Source organism: Jaculus jaculus, chromosome 6 (genome assembly GCF_020740685.1).
Source record: "Jaculus jaculus isolate mJacJac1 chromosome 6, mJacJac1.mat.Y.cur, whole genome shotgun sequence".
NCBI classification, from domain to species: Eukaryota; Metazoa; Chordata; class Mammalia; order Rodentia; family Dipodidae; genus Jaculus; species Jaculus jaculus.
Window position 1 is genome coordinate 117,784,467 of NC_059107.1, and position 23,273 is coordinate 117,807,739.

Below are 23,273 nucleotides of genomic sequence, written 5' to 3' on the forward strand. Positions count from 1 at the left end.
GAGAACCGGAAAAGACTATTTTTAGGAAGAAATAACTACATAAATAAAAGTGAAGGTTTTTTTAATCATATCCCTTGATTTTTTTAATTTAATAAACCAGAATTTAGGGGGGATAGGTAGGTTAAAAGACAGATAATCTATGTATTTATATTTATATACATAAACTATAAAAGTGAATATATGTAACATAGCATTTTCTGTGTGAATTATTTTAACCAATTGATAAAATCTTTGTGTTTAAATAAAATATATAATTTTATGTTGGTCTCTCTAACACTGATACAAAAGGAACATAACAAGAACAGCATGTTAGATTCATAAAGAAATAATGTCAAATGGTTAATGTAATTCACCAGTTCAATAAACTGAATTAGCTAGTAGTAGGACAAAAAGATCACTGAAAACCCATCTATATTCATTTTATAAGGGCTGAAATGTAAACCAAATAATGTTCTTACTATATTTAGGCTCATTAATTGTAGCTATTATACCTATTGGATACCATGCCATCCAGATGTTTCTGGACAGCTCAACTAATTTTTCCCCTGTGTTCAGATTAAATAGTAATGGACAATAGTTGAAAAAAATCAATCACTAGTTAAGGTCTGAAGTTGTTTTCTTGTATTGCTTTCTTCTTTGTCTGTATTGTTCAAAAATATAATATCTTCATCAAATGAGTTTGAGATGTGGGCTGCTTCTGTCAAGGACAGCTATGGCACATGACCTAAGAATGACATAGTTTTCTGCTGTGCATTCATCCCTCATCCATCTCTCTGCTGATGTGGGTGATGTAGTATTTTTCTCTCCTTTTCAGATTATTTCTGAAGAAAATATAATACACAGTATTTAATAGCATTGTTTTTTCTTATTACCTTATTCATTTTTGGTTGTGCAATAATCATTGTCACATGTTTTGAAGAGAATTCTGTGTTAAGTACTATTGAAAATGTAGTATGTGGTGGAATACTGAATTTTAATGTGTCATATTCCATTCTATTGATGTAGGTAATAAATTCAAATGTACATATATTCCAAGACAAATGGAAACATATACACAAACATTAATAGATTGATATATACTTATATACACAGTTAACACAAGAAAGTTGAAGTATCATATAAAAGTTATAAAACTAACTTATACTTCCAAAAAACAAGGCTGTTAAACTGTTTTCCCATAGTAATGGATAATGAACAGTATTACTGGTGATAGTAATTTAAAGAATTAAATTATCCTTTCTCTGTTTTTGTTTGTTTTGCTTTTCAAGGTAGAGTCTCTCCCTAGTTCAGACTGACCTAGAATTCACTATGTAGTCTCAGTCTGGCCATGCACACATGGCTATCCTCCTACCTCTGCCTCCCAAGGGCTGGGACTAAAGACATGTGCCACCATGCCTGACTTGAATTTATCCTTTTTAATACTGATAGTTCAAGGCATAGCTTCTGTCATGCTAGACCTTGAAGATAAGGTAAAATGTACTATTCACAAAGTACTTATTTTGTGCATGTGTGAGTATATGTGTGTATGTGTGTACTTTGACAAAGATGTTTTAAGTTAGCTTTCCATATTTCTAGTTAAGCCAAAATACAGACTAAACACAATCCTCCTCCCAAGCAGGTATTGATTAATTGGGGCCTGATTATTAATGTCATTCTGGTAGCTACTGAACTATGAGAACTGGTTTAAGTAATCTACCACCAGGATATTATAGGCTACATAAACACAGTTCGGTGAATACATTTGTCACGGAAATTTAGGGAGCAGAATAAAAACATCAAATTATAAATAGCCTGTGAAGTATCTCCAGAATAGAGCAGTCAGAGGCACAGACATGTCAGTGAATTTTACAGTCAGAGATTGAGGCAAGTACATAATTAAGGTGGAGATCTAGAAGAGTAGCCATGGGAGCCTGATGTCCTGACTAGGTGATGATTTACTAACTTAATTATTTCTGACTCTTCTGAGGAAAACAGGGGTGTTGCTCCTTAATAGATGTCACTCTAACATATGACACAGGGTATTTGCTGACATACAAATAATTATATCTTGTTTAGTTAAAAAATATATGTCATGATGTAGGATGAAGGGTTCAATTAATGTCTTTGATTCCTTTCGATTAATTAGAAAGTTTGCATAAAATGTCAATGTGTGTGTGTGCATGTGTGTTTACCCAAGCTTGTTGGATTGAGAAAAACTGTTTCTGTCTCTGGTGGACACTTAAAATTAAAACTAGGCTGGAGAGATGGTTCAGCAGTTAAAGCGCCTGCCCATAAAGCGTAATGACCTGAGTTTGATTTCCCAGTACCTATGCAATGCCAGGTGCACAAAGTGTTGCATGCATCTGGAGTTCATTTGCAGCAGCTGGAGGTCCTGGTGTGTGTATTTTCTTTCTCTCGCTTTCCCTCTCTCTCTCTGCCTGGAATGGTGGCACTTGCTTTTAATTCCAGCACTCAGGAAGCTGACATAGGAGGATTGCTGTGAGTTAGAACCTAACTTAGAACAGCCCGGGCTAGAGTGAAGGCCTACCTCAAAATAAACAAAATCATCATCATCATTATCATCATCACCATAACATTAGCACCATGCAAAATTACATGAGTTAAAAAAAAAACAGTCTGGTATTTTTAATGAACTTCAGGTTCTATATTAGAAACAATGAACATTGTGTACTAGCTAAAAGATTAATCTTCTTTTATTTTAGTAATACCTTACTTATGATCAGGAAAAGGAATCTAATGATAAGACCTGATAAACCTTCTCCAAGTGCTTGTATAATGAAGCTTGCTGCTTTGTATTTCAAAACTAGAGTTTTTAGGAACATGAGTAAACATATCTTTGTTAAGTAAATTAATGAGAAGGAAACAGTTGGAAGTTATCTCAGCCAAAATTAATTTTATTCCAAATGAACTTTATAATATTTTATTACATTCACTCAACCAACTAATGCTTAATTTTATTGTATTTATTTATCTTTAGACAGAGCAAGAGCAACAGAGAGAGAATTGGAGCACCAGGGTCTCAGCCACTGCAATAGAACTCCAGATGCTTGTGCCACCTAGTGGGCATGTGCAACCTTGTATTTGCCTCACCCACCTATGTACATCTGGCTTATGTGGATCTGGAGAGTCAAACATGGGTCTTTAGGCTTCACAGGCATGTGCCTAAACTGTTAAGCCATTCCTCTAGCCCTAATGCTACATTTTAATTCACATTAGAAAAATGGTGATATAGTTTCCTTCTATATTTCTCTGAATCTCTTTTTCTTGGCAAATATTTTGTGAGCAGAAGGAAGTTTTGTTTCAACTTAAGTCATCAGAAAATCAAAACAGCACTTATAACAAAGATTAGATTCATGTTTACTTAAGTCAACTTGACAACGTGCAGCTAATATGACTATTTGCAGCAGTCTCACTTTAATCACTAGTTGAGTTCACCTGTACTTGTTCATATCGTCTTAGTACAATCTGAAGGATGAGTCCTGTAATAATGCCATCAATTTTAATATAGGGTTGCAGCAATAAATGGAATAAATTTACTTTTCCATGGAAAATATTTGTGGCAGTTTGAATAGATGGCCCCCAATATATTCAGTTCTTTATTGTTTGTAGTTTGCATCTGCTGGATACTTGGCTGGAGACAATGTCACTGGGTGGCTCTTAAGGTGTGCTGGTGGATTTCAGATTTCAATCTAAAGATATGCAAAGCATACCTAGGTGGAGTTTCTGAAGTGTGCTGTGCGGTGTGGCTTTTTGGCTTTTGGCTTGTGCTTCTCTCTCTCTGCTTGGACCTGTGAAGGCAGGCCAGCTTCTTCTGCCATTATGGAACTTCCCCTGGATCTGTAAGCTTCAATAAATATACTTTCCTCCATAACTGTGCCTGGTCTGGAAGTTCATCTCAGAGAACCTGAATCTGTCTGCTACAATATTCCATTAACTCTTTTGTTCCTAGTAGAGCTCAATCAGAATAAATAGAAAAAAAAATGTTGAAAGGCTGAGTGATTTCATCAGCCTGACTCATAATTCTGGTGTAGTTCCTTCCACTTTTTATATTCTTCAGCCATTTTCATAAATGTATTCAAACTGGTAACCATAGGAACAGTGTCTGCTGTGATTTCTTGAAGTGGAAGAACAGATAGTGCCTAAAGACATCTGTGAGGAAATATATGAATGTAATTACACCCAAATTATTATATATGATAACTCACATTGTATATGCAATGTTAATGTCCTGTGTGTCCTGATGAAGAATTAGATCCATGACCTTTCCTCCACAGATGATGCTGATGGATGATGTTGCAGAAAAATTCTTGAAATTTGGGGAAAGAAAACTAATGAAGGCATTAAAGCATTTAATTTTATTCATGATGGACCTTGTATGTAAAAGTTTTAAGGTAAAAACATCCTAATTTACTTTGGTTCCTTCAGATACATCAATTGGATGAAATCTTACATACTGATTATTGCTTCTGTGAGCTGACACTCTTATTTTAGAACCTTTTTACAGTATGACCTCCACCATTGTGAAGGACATTAAGGGCTTTGCAAGTTATTTGCTACATTAATTAATCTATAAATATTTTGTCTGTTACTTGACTTAAAATTAAAATTTAATAATTATATTTTTCTCATGTGTACTTATTCCATATATTAAAATGTTATGCTTGCTCCAAACCAGAAGATATTAAGAGATAATTAACTTCTTAGCCTTTGAGAAGTTTATAACTTAATGGAGGTTTGTTGCAGCAAACTCTTAATTACTTTATTATTAAGTCAAGTTTTGTGAATTAATATGGATCAAAGAATGATCTAGCTCCAGGATATGGAAATATTTTTTTAACCTTTAAAGGACAGCTGAATTGTCTTATAGGTATACCATAGTTTGTTGCTCACTAATAAAATATTTTTGAAATAGGTAATTTGATAAGTATCTCTTATAAGAACTTTTATAGAGTACTTCAACAATGTAAAAACCACACCCTACATATTCTTAATAGTTATGTTATATATAACTCATGATTTTTTCATTAAAAAGTGAATGATTGGAAACATTGTCATAAAATCTTTGAAATGGCATTTTGATATCGCATCAATGATGTTCAACATCTAGTATGCCACTTTTGTTGTTCCACTAGGCAAGGAGATCAGGAACCAGTAGTTATCTGTCATTCCTTATGTGCCTCCTGACATATTCTTGCATTTCGTTATGATTGGGACCTGAAATAGAATGTCCTTCAGAGACCATATTCCAAAACCTTGCACCTCATTCAGTGGTGCTAAGGGGAAGTGTCAGAAAATTTAAAGTTAGGACATGCCTTTAAAGGGTGTACAGGGAGTCTTTCTCTCTCTCTTTCTCTGTCTTTACTCATTCTATGATGCCTATGTAATGTTCTTTTTCTTGTTCAGTGAATATAGACTAGCACCCCTGAATCCATGAAGCAAATTGAATCTTTCCTCCCATTAACTGATTATCTCAGGCATTTTGTCACATATACAGAAAGCTAACGCATGTATTTACTATTGTGTTTGTTTAAAAGAGCCAAACCTTGTTTCTCTTTAAATACTAAGCCTCAGTTAGCCCTCTATGAGGCTGCAAAACAGCACAATCACTTCCAGGATGCCCTGTCTGCAGCTTATGGTGCCAGTAGTAGAAGACCTAGCTGCAACGCCGGACCCTCTGTTTTCTAAACGGCTGAGCAGACCACAGATAGGAGTGAGGCCATCCACAGGGAGGTTCAGCATATTCCCAAATTTGACAAAAGGCTGTCAAGACATTAGCAATGAGGAAGGACCGAGGTACTTAATTCTAAGCACATGATATTTAAACTTTAATATCAGTGCAATCTTTTTTTTTTCCTAATCGTATCTCTGCATTCCCACAGTTCAGTCTGCCTGTCCCTAAGCACATTCTAGGTTTAAAAAATTACTCATGCCATAATTACCAAGACATTGTAGGTGTTATAAACTAAACTCTCTATAAAACGAAAGTAGAACCAGTTTGCTTCTACCAATGTATTTTTTCTTCCTTGCTGACTTTGTTTCTTTGTCCTTGTTTTTAAGCCTTAATTGGAGTATTTCTTGATTATTACAAAAGGGTGAACTCGAGTGGAAATGATCAACATTCTATCTGCAGAAGGAATAGAAATTCATGCATATTCTCTTCATATTTTGTATTTTCAGGTAGAAGTTAGGTAAGGAAATACTTAGTATGCCTGTTACAGACATGCATACAAACAGACAATCAAAAAACTCTGCAACTATACACAGAAATTCACATAAATTTAAACATTTATAGATGAAATAAAACTTGTGGTATATCCCTGAGGTGTACCTGTTTGCATCTGTCATTATTTCGTAGAGCTGCCTCTTACACACACTGAAGTTTCATGTTTATGGTTCTAAGATCAGTTAAGCTCTCAACTTTATATTGTAAGGTACTTAATTTGGGCTTAGTATTGGATTATTTACCATGGTTTCGCAAAAATCAGATGCTAGGATTTTATGCATTTTTTAATATTTCATTTAGAGGGAGAGAAATAGACAACACAGAGATAGATTTGGTGTGCCAGATCCTCAGCCACTGCTATCAAACTCCAGACATTTGCACCACCTACTAAGCATGTACAACCTTGTGATTGCCTCACCTTTGTGTTTCTGACCTATGTGGGATCTGGAGAGTCCAACATGGGTCCTTAGGCTTCACAAACAAGTGCCTTAACTGCTAAGCCATCTCTTCAGCCCAGGATTTTATTCTTAATTAGGAAAAATATTATAATTTTGCTCCTACAATTCAGTCACAATAATAATGTAACCGTGAAACTCATATGAAGAACTATCTGTATTAAACAATCTTCATCGTGTTTCATATATATATATATGTGTGTGTGTGTGTGTAGATACATATATATGTATACAGATATATACACATATATATAACATATATTATATATACATATATATATATGTATATATGTATATTTGACCACTGAAGATATCTAAATCTATCTATATGATATATAATTCTCAATCTATATAACACAGAAAATAATTCTCCACTTGTTATATTATTAAAGTATTGTTAGTAGAGTCATAAGAAGCTTCAAATTTGGATTATTGGAAATGAGTACCACATTGGTCTGCGTAAGTTAATATATTTATGAAATGTTACATGCGATGTCTTTGATAGCTACTTCTTTGTTAGAAAGGGGTAAATAGTAGACATTAATGTATGTCTATCAGAAACAATCAACAGAATGTCTTCGTAAAGAAAGGCAGAATTGATTTTTAAGATAAATTTGCATACGGAAAAATTGACCTCAGTAATATTTATCAGTATGTTAGGTTTACATATGTTTATCAAAATCCCTTGAATGGGGCTGGAGAGATGGCTTAGCAGTTAAGGCATTTGCATGTGAAGCTTAAGGACAGAGGCTCAATTTCATAGTACCCATGTAAGCCAGATGCACAAGATAGCATGTGTGTCTGGAGTTCATTTGCAGTGGCTAGAGGTCCTGGTATGCCCATTCATTCTCTTTCTCTCTCTCTCTTTCTCTATCTTACTCTCTCAAATAAATAAATTAATAAAATAATCCCTTGAATACATTTCCAAGAAAAACCTTCTGAAATTTCAGAGCTCTTGCTCACTTAAGAGTAACTTTTGCTGTGTTAAATATTTTACCAGTACTTTATGACTGAGTACTAGTTACCCTTCAAATTTTATTTTGTTAAGGCAAACTTAACAATTGAATAATATAATATACACAATAAAAATCAAAGTACAGAACCATTCATTGATTTTTTCAATTGATTTTCAGCTTGTAAGTGAAAAAGTCAGCTTTCTAGAATCAAAAGCACTGTACAAAACGCAGAACCTGTCCTGCTTCTGGAATTGTTCTAACAGCAGTGGATGCAGAGTTGAAACATAAACACAGTCTTTACTTCTTAGAACCTATAATGTTCTGGATAGGAAAAACAAATGTGAGTCATGGAATCTTTAATTGTTTACAATTATGGTGTAGTATATGATACCAAATTATAATTCAAGAAATGCATGCTGCATGGATTTGCAGAAATAGAACATATGCATTAAGGTGTTCATATACATTAAATTATTTATGGGGAAATAGGAACTTTTCCTTGACCTAGGAAAGCTTTTGTGATTGTGAAAGATGTAGGGAACTGTGTCAAGACCCTGTTTGAATTGTGCTTAACTGATTCCTAGAGAATTAAGACACTAGTTATTTGAGTTAGTTTTCTCCAACACCCTATGTAAGAGGCCCATGAAAAGTAAAATGTGGAACTCCAAAGCTCAGGGAAAATTGAAGAAGTGGGAGAAGAAAGAATCTAAAACTCACTGGAGAGGAAGGTGTACTTCAAGGAAGTGTCTTCTGCACAGGAACCAAGTAGTACATGCATGATCACACAGTAGGTACCAATACCCCACTGAGGAGGGCTCTCAATGGAATGGATACATCAGGCAGGGAAGAAAAGAGGATAACCTGATAATAATATAACTAACTTGAAATATGTTCATATTTTAAACTTCCCAATAACATTATTAAAAAAAGTAAATGATTCCATCTTCCTATTAAGTTTTAATAAACAAATTGAAGTTGACATAACAGAAGAAAAATCACAAATAAAAAATGGAAAATGCTTTTCTGTTTGAAAAATTCTTAAGAAAAATAGCCACTTGGATTCTCATGACATTAATAAATTGATACAAAGTTTTCTGGCCAATAATGTAATTTAAAATAGAGTTACTTTTTTCTGCTAACACAGGTGATTTAACTAATTCTCAAAATAGTTACCACAACTTCACATTGTCCAGGTCCTGCTTTAGGTCTTTTGGGTTTTTATTTCACTGCTGTTTTGACTTTCAGTTTTTATTACTAACAGTCTATATTTTGCCTAAACAACTTGTCACTTCAACTCATGTTGCCTAACCTAAGTCCTAAGTGTTTGTTCTTATCTGTCTTCCATTCAAAACTCCAGCAAGACCAATGCCTTCTCAAATGGCACTTTTGAGGTAGCAGGAGAGAGGGGATGGTCATTCACAAACCAGGGATCAGTTGTTGCCTGGAAGGAGGAAGTATAGCCTATCCTCAGACTGGAAGAAATGAAAATGACTTCTTTCTCTGCATGTTTGTTTTTCACTGTAAGCCTTAGCTCTTCACATTATAATATTGTTAAGTGATTTTAGTTCTATGCCTTTTGATTTATACAAATTTGCATAACAGAATTAATTTCGTAGATCTTACATAGTTATCTGATTTTAATCCATCATTAGTGTGATAATCATGTCAAAATACCTGAATTAAAAAAAAAATGTAAGTACTTTAAAACATGCATTATGTTGCATAATTATAACCTAGCACTAGGGAGGTTAAGGCAAGAGGACTGCTACATGTTCAAGGCCAGTCTGGGATACATTAGGTCAACCACTGCTCTCTCTCTCTCTCTCTCTCTCTCTCTCTCTCTCTCTCTGTGTGTGTGTGTGTATATATATATAAATATATATATATATGTGTGTGTGTGTGTGTGTGTATGTATGTATATACACATAACATAACATATATTATATATAATATATATTATGTATATATTTTATTATATATACATATATGTATATGTTTTATTTATTAGATTTGTACTCAATGAATACAGTCAAGTTGATACCATTGTTAGCCTCCTCCATGTCCTCCCCCTCTGCAAGGACCTTCCTAGTTGGGGAATATGGGTCATGTATTATGGGGTTCACCATCAGATATGGGTAGGAGGAAATGTCTCTATGTATCATGACCCAACATGTGGCTCTAACATTCTTTCTGCTCCCTCTTCCACAAATTTCCCTGAACCATGTTGGGTTTATTTTAGGTATGCTTCACTGATGAGGTCTTGGCATCCTCTGTGTCTCTGGATATCTGGTTTGATAGGAGTTGATTGTTCTCTGTGTCTATCTCCTTCACCCCTGTGTTGGTACAAGGTTCACCATGAAAACAGCACTCTTGCTTGTTTCCCCACTTATTCTTAGTTTAAACTGGGGCCCTTTTGAGGTATGATGGGGTTTTTCTCTCCTTAGGACATGCATCTATCTGAAAAAGAGAAGCAAATTATCCAACAGAGATTAAAGTTAGCACCAGATATATGGGATGACCACAAAAAAGAGAGAGAGAGAGAGAGAGAGATATGCTTCAAATTTACAAACTTATAAATGAAAAAGGAGAGGTCACAACAGACATAAGTGAACTTGGGAGAATCATCAGGGCTTATTTCAGAAACCTCTACTCCACAGAACTGTATAATATGGAGGAAATGGATAAATTCCTGGACACACACCATCTACCAAAGCTAAACTCAGAGCAGATTAATCTCCTAAACAAACCTATCACACCCATAGAGAATGGGAAGGTAATCAAAAACCTCCCTAAAAAGAAGAGGCCAGGACCAGGTGACTTCTCAGCTGAATTCTATCAAACCTTCATGGAAGAACTGAAAGCAATTTTTCTCAAACTGTGCCACAAAATTGGAGAGAAAGGAAAACTCCCCAACTCCTTCAATGAAGCTAGTATTTCCCTAATACCAAAATCAGGCAGAGATGCTACAAGAAAAGAAAACTACAGGCATATTTCCCTAATGAACTTAGATGCAAAGTTCTTGAACAAAATCCTTGCAAACTGAACCCAACAACACATAAAAAGCATTATCCACCTGGATCAAGTGGGCTTCATCCCAGTGCTATATATTAAGCCACTGCCTCAAAAATAAATAAATAAATAAATAAAAGTAAAGAAAAGGGCTGGCTGGAAAAATGGCTTAGCAGTTAAGGTGCTTACCTGCAAAGCCTAAGGACTCATGTTCAACTCTCCATGTCCCAAGTAAGTCAGAAACACAATTACTACAAGTGCACAAGGTCACACATGCACACAACGGGTTCCATCTGTCTGGAGTTTGATTGCAATGGATGGAGGCACTGTTGCACCAATTCTCTCTCTCTCACTCTCTTTTGCATTAAATAAATGTGTTTGTTGGTCTTTCCTCAAAAACAAAAAAGGAAGGAAGGAAGGAGGTAGAGAGAGAGAGAGAAGGAAGGAAGGAAGAAAGGAAAGGCAAAGTTTAAAGTTGAGTATCTTTGTTTTTCCTTATCTAAAAATGTAATTTCAGCTGAACTAGATTGGCTAGCATCTAAATTATGATTGATATAATAAAACTGTCAAATCGATTCAATCAGAAAAGTTAATATTGAAGGAAGTTTCAGCTATTAAATTAACATAAGTGATATTTTGTAGCAAAATTGTATTTTCACTTTAGAACATGTGAATATTTAAAGCACTTCAGAAAGGTGTGATAAAATAATATGAAATGTGACTAAAATCACAAAAAAATATGATATAGTGAAAAGGTTCTGCATTAAACACGTAGACCTGGGATGAATCACAAATATTAATAATACAATTAAAATTATTCAATTATAACAGGGCATAGAATATTATATCTCATGATTTTGAACTTAAGGTGAAGGGTATATCTGATAGAAAAGAAAAAGAATGATAATTTAGAAAGAAGAAGGAAGCCAGGATAATGGGAAGGGGTCAAAAGGGGGTAATGGCAGATATAATATGTTCAGAGCATGTTATGTGCATGGGTAAAAAGTACCAATGAATCTCATTTGTTTGTACAATGAAAATATTCCAACATAAAACAAGTTTATAATATAAAAAGGATTTTTTTTTAAATGAAAAGCATCCTATCACCAAGATGTAATTGGAATGTACTTAATATTGCAGGTAGTCTATAATAATGTATAGGCCTATCTGTTTAATTCAACAAATTAACCAATAATATAGAGAAACCCTGTTGTTTTCTTGCCAATGCCATCATAATACAGCTAACACTCAATGATATATTGTTCAGATATTTGTTTCACAAAGTCAATGCCTTGTTAGAATCATGCTACATGCCACATTCTAGATATGTTAAAATACATCTACTCACCAAAAGAATTTGAAAGCATAACAAAAGATATCAGAAATTTATTTTGAAAATTTTGCAAGTGTATTGGCTTAAGACAATTTTTTTTTTCCAGAAGGAAATCATTTATTTCAAATTGCAGTGTTGAGGGAAGCTTCATCATTGCTGGGAAAGCATGGTAAGAACTGACAGCAGAGCATAACATCTTGTCACATCAACTGAGAGGAAGCAGCAAGAGTAAGATATCTCCAAACACTCAGTGGGCTGGACTGATAAACCACAAAGCCTGTAGGCCTATCTCCAGTGATACATGTCTATCTCCCAAAGCCTAGAGATCAAGTATGAGGATTAGTCACAGCACATTAGACTCTGGGAGAATTCTATATTCAAACCACCACAGTGACTCAAGGACCCTTACCTCAAGTTTGGGGTGGTAGGCAGAATTAGCCATGCCTAGCTCGTCAGGTGAATTTTGGGAATCAAACTCAAGTCTTCATGCTCACTCAGCAAAGATTTTATTGGCTGAGATATGTCCTTAGCCCCCTTTCTTCCACTTTTGCTGATAATGTGTAAGTGCAAATAATTTAAAGCCCTTTTATATAATATAATATAATATAATATAATATAATATAATATAATATAATATAATATAATATAATATGCCCTTTTGTGGTATGATGGGGTGGTTCTCTCCTTAGGATCTACATCTATCTGAAAAAGAGAAGCAGATTCTCCGACAGAGAGTAAGTTAGCACCAGGACAAATGAGATAACCCTTACGTTTTTATATAGAGAATTTAATAGGTGCAGTCCCTCTTGTGGCCTACAGCATCAGACAGATTCAAATTCTACAGCTCTGAAGAGGACAAGGCTAGTGAGCCAGTTTGAGGGAATGAAGTAGAATGTCTTCCTGCCTTTTAACACTTGGAAATGCTAGCAATGACTCTTGCACAGAATCTATTTTTATTTGTAGTTTTCATTCTTATTTTCTGGGACTAAAATTTCACACAAGCATAACTTAATTTTTAATTATTTTATTTATATCTATTTAGAGAAGAGAGAGGCTGAATGGGTATACCAGTGCCTCTAACCACTGCAAACAAACTCCACATCCATGTACATCCTTGTGCATTTGACTTTATGTGGGTACTGGGGAATAGAACCTGGGTCCTTTGGTTTTGCAGGCAAGTGCTTAGTGGTTAATTAATTGTATCAGCCCTTTTCCCATCATTTCTCAGGACCATTACTACTTATTTTTAAAGAATTACTACTGATTTTCCTTTTTACATATTAAAAGCATGCCAGTTGATAATAATTATTACATTAATAAAATTAAAAGCTTGACATACAAAGTAATTTATAATATTAAATTATTTTCCATGGAATTATTTTAATTATCTAATTTAGAGAAATATTTTTCAGATAAATATAAGTTTTTTTCACTATTTTTATTGAGAGAAGCTATATCATCTATAATAAGAAACAAAAATCTTTCTTTCTTTTTTGTTATCTATTGATTTGCTGTCCCCTGTTGAAATATCAGCAGATGTTACAAATAACAAAATAGCACATAAGTGTACAGTAAGTGAAACAGTATTGAACATTGATGCATAAATGACCCACAGGAAAAAATAAAACTCAAAAATAAGTGAATCACAATTCTTGCACAGCTTATTTTTAGAACACATTAATGGCATGCCAATTATTGTGATCATAATTTTAATAAATAATGTGACATAACTAGGAAAAGGGCACACAGGAAAATCAATGCAAAGCAATGGCTCAGCCATAAGAGTTTAGTAGCAAGTAATGTTTGGCTCCCCTGTGTGACACTTTCCTGAAACAATCTCTTTTTCTTCAGAAGCTCTTAGAACAAAGCTGTGCCTGGATCATCTCATTATCACCCCTCTCCTTCTGACTCTCTTTGTTCATAAAACCCAAATATTATTGAATTTTCTTATTTTGCTATGAGCTTAAATTATTGCTAACTAGGAGCTGGGGATTTCTAATCTTCTTAAGCCACATGATTTTCCTTCTCATCTATGCACTAATACACTCACAATTTCTTGTTGATTATACATGGCCTTTAATTGGCACTTTCACTAATACAGTGGGTCTTATCTAGTTTTAGACTCTGTCTTGTTTGTACTTCTCCCCACGTATGAATTAAGAGGGCCATCCATGTGTGGCACAAAGTGGAGAATTAGACTAGCTTGCATTTCAAAATCTCAGTTTATTCCCTGCTGTGGACCATTTTTATGAGATCTTCAAGGCTCAAAGGAAATTTTCTTTACTTGATGTTTTGTTTGGAGTCTCATTAGGGAAGACACATCACCCCCAAGCTTGGAAGGATCCTCCCATCCTGAGCCATCCCTGCACATTTAGTCCATAGCAACTTGGAATTGAAAGTGTTGCTATAATAATACGTATGTACAGTTAGAGATATCTTGATAATCAAGTTAGGTAGATTTGCTCATGTTGTGATTAGAGAATTGCATAAACAATTCAAGTGAGTAAGAGTATTTGCATATAAGAGGTGGTACAGATGAGGGAAAAAACCCTACAATTTAAGGATGAGAGTTCTAAAGTTTCAGGACGTAGAATCAATCATTTTGAAATGTTGATATAATGTTGTGTATTTTGAGATTTTATACCAAGGAACTCTTTTTCATTTGCTTTTGTAACAAATTAAGAAAACACAAATGAGGTAAAATATTTGTGATAACACAATTGTCATTATAGTGACCCCATTATATTTTGTGAGGTGTCCCTGAAATTTACACTTACTAATAATTTGAATAGAAGATACACTGGTCTAAAATACTAGTAAACCAAAAATTTCTCAATCAATAAGATCTTGAATTTTGTAGAAAATTTAGTGTATTTATATAGAGCTAGAGAATAAATATAAGAATGAAACAGAAAATAGAATGGAAGAGTATCAAAACAGCAATGAGTACCTGAAGACAACATTCTCTTAAAGTGGACAGGATATAGGATACAGAAGATTCCTGAATTGCTTTCTGGCTACTTAGCATGCTGCGTTTGACAACTGCATTATTATAGTGGAGATTATTATGAAATCCACAGGAACTAGGTCACAGCATGCCCATTTGCAACCCATCCTGTTTTCAGGGATGTTTGAGAAAGAAAATTTTCATTGTTACTTTTAAGAAAAGACACGCACTAAGTTTCAAACAGAGGACCAAAGCAAGTTAGACATTTGTTAGGCCATGCAGCAGTGAGCACAAGAAAGAAAAGGCCTTTAAGAAAAAAATAATAATACCAGTTTGTATGTCACATAATGAAAGTTAGCTGCTGCTTCAAATGGCTTTTTTTTTTTTTTTTTTGGTCATTTTTCAGTTTATAATCCTTTTTTCTGTGTTGGTAAGAATAGGTGCAGAGATACAAAAGAAGAGTCTGGGCCACTCTCTGCATTGTTCATGCCTGACGCTTAGCCTGCATCTCACTCTAGAAATACATGGAGCACCACGCAAAACTTTCAAAGATTGGCAGATTGCCCTGTTCACATTTGCTTTTACACCTTTCAGTGCCAAGTCACTGGGTGAGCCAAGTCACGAAATTGAGGTTTATGGTGGTCTTTTTCCTAAAAAGGGTTGGGGGACTGTAATGTCCTCTTTCTCCCCATATAATAGAATCATTCTATATACTGTTGAGCCATTGAGAGAAGTGTGGACAGAGAAGAAATAATTATGTTTATAATGAATCTAACTTTTAGGGCCCCAATTAATATTAGAATAATTTCAAAATCAGATAACATGTCCTGTCAGGCCTTGGCATGTTTCCCATGTAATTTTTGATACAGTGAGGGTCTGTATGGACAGAGCATCAGGGTGGTAAGGGAACCTAAAACAAATTCGTTGTTTCTTTGCCATGTGCATGAATACTTACAACCAAAAAACCAGCTTGGTTGGTTTTAATTAGAGCCAAGCCTGTGGCTTGGGTGTAATAAATCATTAGAGTCCATGAATGTAGGCAAATGGATGGACCAATAATAGATTTCTGATGGTGAAATGTGGGTAAAATTAAACTGGCTATAAATTTCAGGAGGCTGTATGCCTCCTAGCCAAGAAATGGTGACATTATTGAAAATAGGGTAAGGCGGGTCCATCCATAGAATGGGTTCTCATAAAGGCAGCCCAGGAATGAAAGCCTAATATGCATTCCTTTTTCCCAGGCATATACATCACCGCCAGGAGACAACTGCTATCATGTCCACAAGCAGAATAGTAGGACTGTAGGTTGTCCTGACATGATCAGAACCACTTCAGTCTGATGGGAAAGTCTCTTCAGGCTCCAGCAAGTCCAATAGGGGCCTTGCTAGTCTGCAGCAGGAATGGAGGGCTGGCCAGGATTGGCCAGGGTTGTTCCAAGTTTGAGCAGCTGTGAGATCAGTTTTTTGAACATTAAAAAAAAAATAAGGGCTGGAGAGATGGCTTAGTGGTTAAGTGCTGGCCTGTGAAGCTTAAGGACCCCAGTTCGAGGCTCGACTCCCCAGGACCCATGTTAGCCAGATACACAAGGGGGCACATGCGTCTGGAGTTCGTTTGCAGTGGCTGGAGGCCCTGGCCCACCCATTCTCTCTTTCTCTCTATCTGCCTGTTTCTCTCTCTGTCTATTGCTCTGAAATAAATAAATAAAAATTAATTAATTAATTAATAGTAAGTAAGGATAGTAGCATGTAACTTAGTCATGGTTGACTTTGGCCTAATCCCTTTGCCCCCTTGTTTTTGTTTCAAAAACAGGTTTTTAGGCACTATATGTCCTTTTTGATCTAAAATATGTCTTTTAAAATTGAAAACATACCCTGATTTTTCAATTTTATTTCTTTATATTGAATGGTCCCATCTTATTATTAATTTTTAGTCATTATTATAGTTTTAATTTAGAAATTAAAATGAAAACTGAGGAAGATGTATTTTGTAGTGTGTTAATAAACCCAAATTAATTAATTTGTTAAAGATTAAGTAATATTATATATTTAGAAGCTAACTTTCAAATTGTACTATGCATGAACAAGCATAAAGCCAAAATTTTAGAGATGAATTATTTTAAATATATTATAAGCCTGAATTTAGCAACTTAGTATTATTTTAATGTTGATCCACATACTTCTGAACATTTAATGGACATAAATTTAGTTACACATAAAGACAAACTGCAAGAAACCTAAACACAGAACAGCATAACAGGTGGCTGGTGATAAAGAACATGACTGATTTTGCATTTATATGAGCACTCACTTGTGAGTCAATGTTACTGTGTCAGTAGTACAGACAATATATATAACCCCTAGCAACAAAGACCACTGTAAAGGCCAAATAAATTCTGCAGTTTTTGAACTTGTCATTTGTTAGTTTTAAAATTATTTAACTATCTTAATTATTAATTTTTATAGCATTAAGGAATCTTAAAGACAGGGCATCAAGTATAGGAAGTTAGTAAGGATATAATTTTGTTTGTCTTTGAGAAAACTCTAACACTGAGGGAGAGCAAATGGAAGGGAACAATTCTAACTCAGGGGAGGCTTTTGTGATCTACACTTTCTCCATCCACTAGGAAGTTGTCAACATTTCTATTACCTCTGCTGTAGAGGTTGTTACTGTATTGTTTTCTGCTAAAGTTGTAGTAGCTACCTGGCCAAGGTATTTTTTTAACCACAAGACTGCATTATGTCTAGAGAAAAAATAAAATGGCATATAACACCCTGCATGTGTGGGCATTTGTCTTTGAGGGAGAGAACAAAATCTTGATGCAAGAACCATCATGTTCTGTAGGCCAGTATAAGCAATAAGGACTTTTTATAAAATCAGAATCGATATCGCAACTTATTAAATAAAATCTTGATAAAGATCAATCACCCTTTTTGTTTAAAATTTTAATTATGTTCTAGAAGAAATTTGGACTAAACAGCTTGATGTGTATGACTGTTTACTATAAAAATAAACAATAAATCATACTGCTTATACAAATCAACTCTTGTCATTGAAGAAGAGTTTAACAGTTAATTAGAAAACTTCATGGGTATATTGCCATAATTACTGTTTTTTGTTTGTTTTCTTTTTCTTTTTCTTTTTTTTTTTTTTTTTTGAGGTAGGATCTCACTCTAGCTCAGGCTACCTGGAATTCACTCTGTAGTCTCAGGGTGGCCTTTAACTCATGGTGATCCTCCTACATCTGCTTCCTGAGTGCTGGGATTAAAGGCTTGCGCCACCACGCCTGGCCATAATTACTGTTTTTAAATTCCGGTTCAGCCTTGTATATTGTTTGTAGATAGTTTTATAAAGTTATTATTGTAGCAAGTAATTTGATATAATGGTTGTATTTAACTGATAAATGTCTAAAAATCTAATATTTTAAATTAAACCAATTATCAATGAAAAACTTACAAACACTTTTTTTGAAAAACCTATACATATGCTAGTAAAGTAATTCCACTAAATTAAGCCACTAAAAGGGCAGTGCAACTCCCATTGAAAGATTAGTATATATAGTGTATTTTATGTTTTTATTTTTTTATGTTTTTTATTTTTATGTTTGTTAATTAAATGTCTATCTTTCAAAACCACAAAGAAATATATAATACAAAAATGATGTATGTTATAAAATGTTTTTAAATCTGATTATTTTGTATACTTAGTTCCTAAAATTTCTTGTAGAAAAAGAACACAATATGGTTTGGTAAAAAATGTATAGATTAAATACAATTTTTGTTGTCTTTTCTCGGTCCCTATCTACATTAATTTTGGCCTGACTCCAATTCATAGAAATCTTTTACTTTTGTCTTTCAAATGTAGGAATTAAAACCTTGTGCTATGACTTTGAGACAGGCCGCAATGAGTTCCATGTTAACCTGGAATAGAGTTAGTCCCTTCCTCAGGTTTCAAAAATTTGTAGATGTACAGACAGAAAGTTTTTCCTTACTTACAGTTCTGCTGCAGAGTTCCCTGTTGTTTTTATTTTCTTTTTAGCCTCCTCATCTTTTTGAGCCTCCTACAGTTTTAATGTCCCTGTTCCAGAGGCCACTAGAACACACTGTCCAGGGGTGTTTGGATTAACATAAAATGGATGCACAACACCCAAAATATGATTTAAGGAGGGTCATCAGGTTCCCTGGAGAAATAACCCTGCACTGACTGTACTCACAGGTTTTATTCAAGATTTAAAATTAGAAAACTATGGGAAACTATAGCTGAATTGAAAGAATTTTTGTAGTGACAGGCATAGGAAAAGCATGAGTAGGTTGACTTGCCCGTGAATTGCTTGAGTTGTGCTTTATTTTGGCTCACCTTAACAAACTGTTTGGTTCATGTTCATTTCATGGAGAAATCCTTAGAGAAGTTGTGAGCGCCAGCCTTCCATGTCCTCAGGCTTAGCTTACGCAAAGATTAGCGTTTTGCCAATTAGCTTGATCTCCACAATAAAGATTTAACAGGTATAGATTAATCAATGATAGATTACATACATAGGTGACTAGAAAGAAATATTACAAATGAGAGAAATTATATGACCATGATATATTTTTTTCTGAGTCTGGTTTGTTTAGCTGAATATGATTATCGTCATATCCTTTTAATATCCTTCAAATGACATACTTTGTTCTTTACGATTAAATGAAACAGAGAAAGAGAGAGAGAACTGGCATGTCAGAATCTCAGCCACTGTAATCAAACTTCAGATGCTTGTGCCACCTAGTGGACATGTGTGACCTTGCACTTGTGTCACCTTTGTGTTTCTGGCTTATGTGGGATCTGGAGGGAAATAAAACATGGGTCCTTAGGCTTTGCAGATAAGTTCCTCAACTGCTAAGCCATCTCTTCTTTCCCACTATTTCTTTTACACTCATCTTTCAATAGACACCTAGGTTGATTCTGTGTTTTACTTATGGTGAATAGGTCTCCCATAAACATGGGTGATTTCTCTGTGATATACTGACTTCTTACCCAGAAATGGCATAACTGGATCAAATAATTCTATTTTTGGTTATTGAGGAACCATCACACTCAATTCCTTAGTGGCTGCACTGGAATTAAACCTATTTGGTCATGCTACAGGTTCTTCTTAATATGTTTTTGAATGTCTTTTGCATGAATATTAATGACAGGTTTGTGTCATTGTTCTTCAGGGAAATTGGTCTGTACTTTTCTGTTTTTCATTTTGTCTTATCTGACTTTGCTATCCAGGTGGGCTGGTACAGAAAGAGGGTGTTATGTTCCTCTCTGCCTGCTTTTGGAACAATTTGAGAAGCATTATTGGCAGCTCCTGTTTAAAGGTTTAGTAGGATTTGTCAGTTAAGCACATCAGGGCTACACTGTTCTTTGCCAGGAGACATTTGGTCACTGTTTCGATCTCATTAGTTATTTTAGATATGTATAAGTGATTTTTATTTGTTCTCTTGAGATGATTTTGGTAAGTCATATATATTTAAGAATATACTTGCTTCTTTTAGATTTTTCTTTCTAAAAATATTTTATTTATTCATTAGAGAGGGGGAACTAGGGCCTTTAGAGCCTCTAGCCACCACAAATGAATTCGAGATACATGCACTACCACATGCATCTGACTTACATAGGCTCTGGGGCGTTGAACCTGGATCCTTAGGCTTCATAGGCAAGAGCGTTTATCACTAAGCCTTCTCCCTAGGCCCTTTTTAGATTTATTACTCCTTTTGTTTGTTTTGGATAATATCTATTGCAACATTCTATAATGGTCCTCAGGTTTCACTGGAATCTGTTTTAACACCCCCCTTTTCATCTCCGGTGTTATTATATACTCGGGTCTTCTCTTTCTTTTGGCTAGCTTAACTAAGAATTTATCAATCTTCTTTTTTTTTTTTTTTCAAAAAACACTCAATTCATTGTTTGAATATACATGTGTACAATATAATATAAGAATTTAATATAATATGTGTGTGTATTCTTTTAGTTTCTATTTCATTATTTTAGGCCCCTAGCTGGACTTTCTTGTCATGTATGACTTTGTGTTTTGGCTTGTCCTTGATTTTTCTAAGACCTTGAAGAGCATTATGGGATTAGGTATTTGAACTTTGGATTTTTACTAATATTTTATTATGATTTATTTATTTGAAACATAGAAATAAGGCAGGAGAGAGGAGAGAATGAGAATGGGCATGCCAGAGTCTCCAGCCACTAAAAATCAACTCCAGATGCATGTACCACCTTGTGAATCTATGTTATGTGAGTCCTGGGGAATCAAATCTGGATCCTTTGGCTTCTCAGATAGGCTCCTTCACCATTAAGTCCTCTCTCCAGTCCCACTCTGGATTTTTTTTTAAATACTCATAGATATAACATTTCTTTGTGGAACTGCCTTAGCTATACCCCTTGGTTCTGACCAGATGGCTTCTCAGCTGAATTCTATCAAACCTTCAAAGAAAAACAGAAATGAATTTTTCTCAAATCGTGCCACACAATTGGAGAACAGGGAAAGCTCCCGAACTCCTTTTATGAAGCTAATATCACCCTAATACCAAAACTGGCAGAGATTCCACAAGAAAAGAAAACTATAAGCCTATTTCCCTGATGAACTTAGATGCAAAGATCATGAACAAAATCCTCGCAAACTGAATTCAACAACACATCAAAAGAATTATCCATGGATCAAGTAGGCTTCAACCCAGGAACACAGGGATGGTTGAACATATGAAAATCTGTCAATGTAATACACCACATAAATAAACTTAAATAAAATACCACATGATCATTTTGATAGATGCAGAAAAAGCCTTTGACAAAATGCAACATCACTTCATGAATAGGCATGGATGTTCTATATCTCAACATAATAAAGGCTATATATAAATACCCTAGAGCCCAAATAATACTTAATGGGAAGAGATTGAAGGCTTTCCATTGAGATCAGGAACAAGACAGGGTTGTCCACTCTCACCTCTGCTCTTCAACATAATATTGGAAGTGCTATCTCAGACAAAGCAATAAAATAGGAGAAAGAAATAAAGTGGGGTACAAACTGGAAGTAAAGAAATTAAGTTAGCCCTATTTGCAGAAGACATGATATACATAAGTGATCTAAAAACCTCCATTTCAAAACTCTTAAAAGTGATAAACTCCTTCAGTAAAGTAGCCAAATACAAAATCAATGCACAAAAATCAGTAGCCCTTCTATATGAAAAAGACAAAGATACTGAGAAAGAAATAAGTGACACTGTCCCATTTTTAATAGTATCAAAAAAATAACAAAATAAAATACCTTGGAATATCATTAACCAAGGAGGTGAAAGACCTTTACAACGAAAACATAAAAACACTCAAGAAAGAAATTGAGGAGGACGTGAGTAAAAGGAAAGACCTCCCATGATCCTGGATAGGCAGAATTAACGTTGTGAAAATGGCAGTCTAAAAAGCAATATATAGATTTAATGCCATAGCAATAAAAATCCCATCATCTTTCTTCACAGAGGTAGGAAAAAGAATCTCAAAATTCATATGGAATTGCAGAAGGCCTTGTATAACCAAGCATATCTTCAGCAAAAGATACAACTCTGGAGGAATCACCATACCTGATCTAAAGCTATACTACAAAGCCATAGTAATAAAAACCACATGGTACTGCATAAAAATAGGAACATAGACCAATGGAACAGAATAGAGGAACCAGACTTTGGGTCAAGTAACTACAGCTGGAAAAAAGACAGCATCTTCAACCAATGGTGCTGGACAAACTGGATAACAATATGCAGAAAAATGAAACTTGAACCACACATCTCACCATGCACAAAAATCAAGTCCAAATGGAACAAAGACCTCAATATAAGACCTGAAACTCTTCTCCTGGAGGGAAAAATAGGAGGAACTTTCCATTATATAGAAGTGGTGAAAGACTTCCTGAACAAAATCCCAGTAGCTCAGGAAATTAAACAATCACTCAACCACTGGTATCTCATTTTTATTTCTTTTTTACTATTTGTATATCTGCTTTCTGACACATGGTCTTCTGAAACCTGGCTAGACTTTAACTTACAGTTCATCTGTCTCAACCTATTTTGGAATTCTAGAATTACAGACATGGGCCAGCACATCCACCTCTGATTCCAGGAAATTTTTATTTAATTTCTGTCATGATTGCCTCAATTACCCATTGATAATTGAATGTATTGCTCCATTCTCAATTAACCATGCAACTTCTATAATTACTCTTCTTTTTAAATTCTTTTTGAATTCAATTCTCTTTTTTGAATTCTTCATTTTACTATAGTAATTTTATTAGGTACAATAATTTATTATTTTGAGTTTATTAAGACTTACT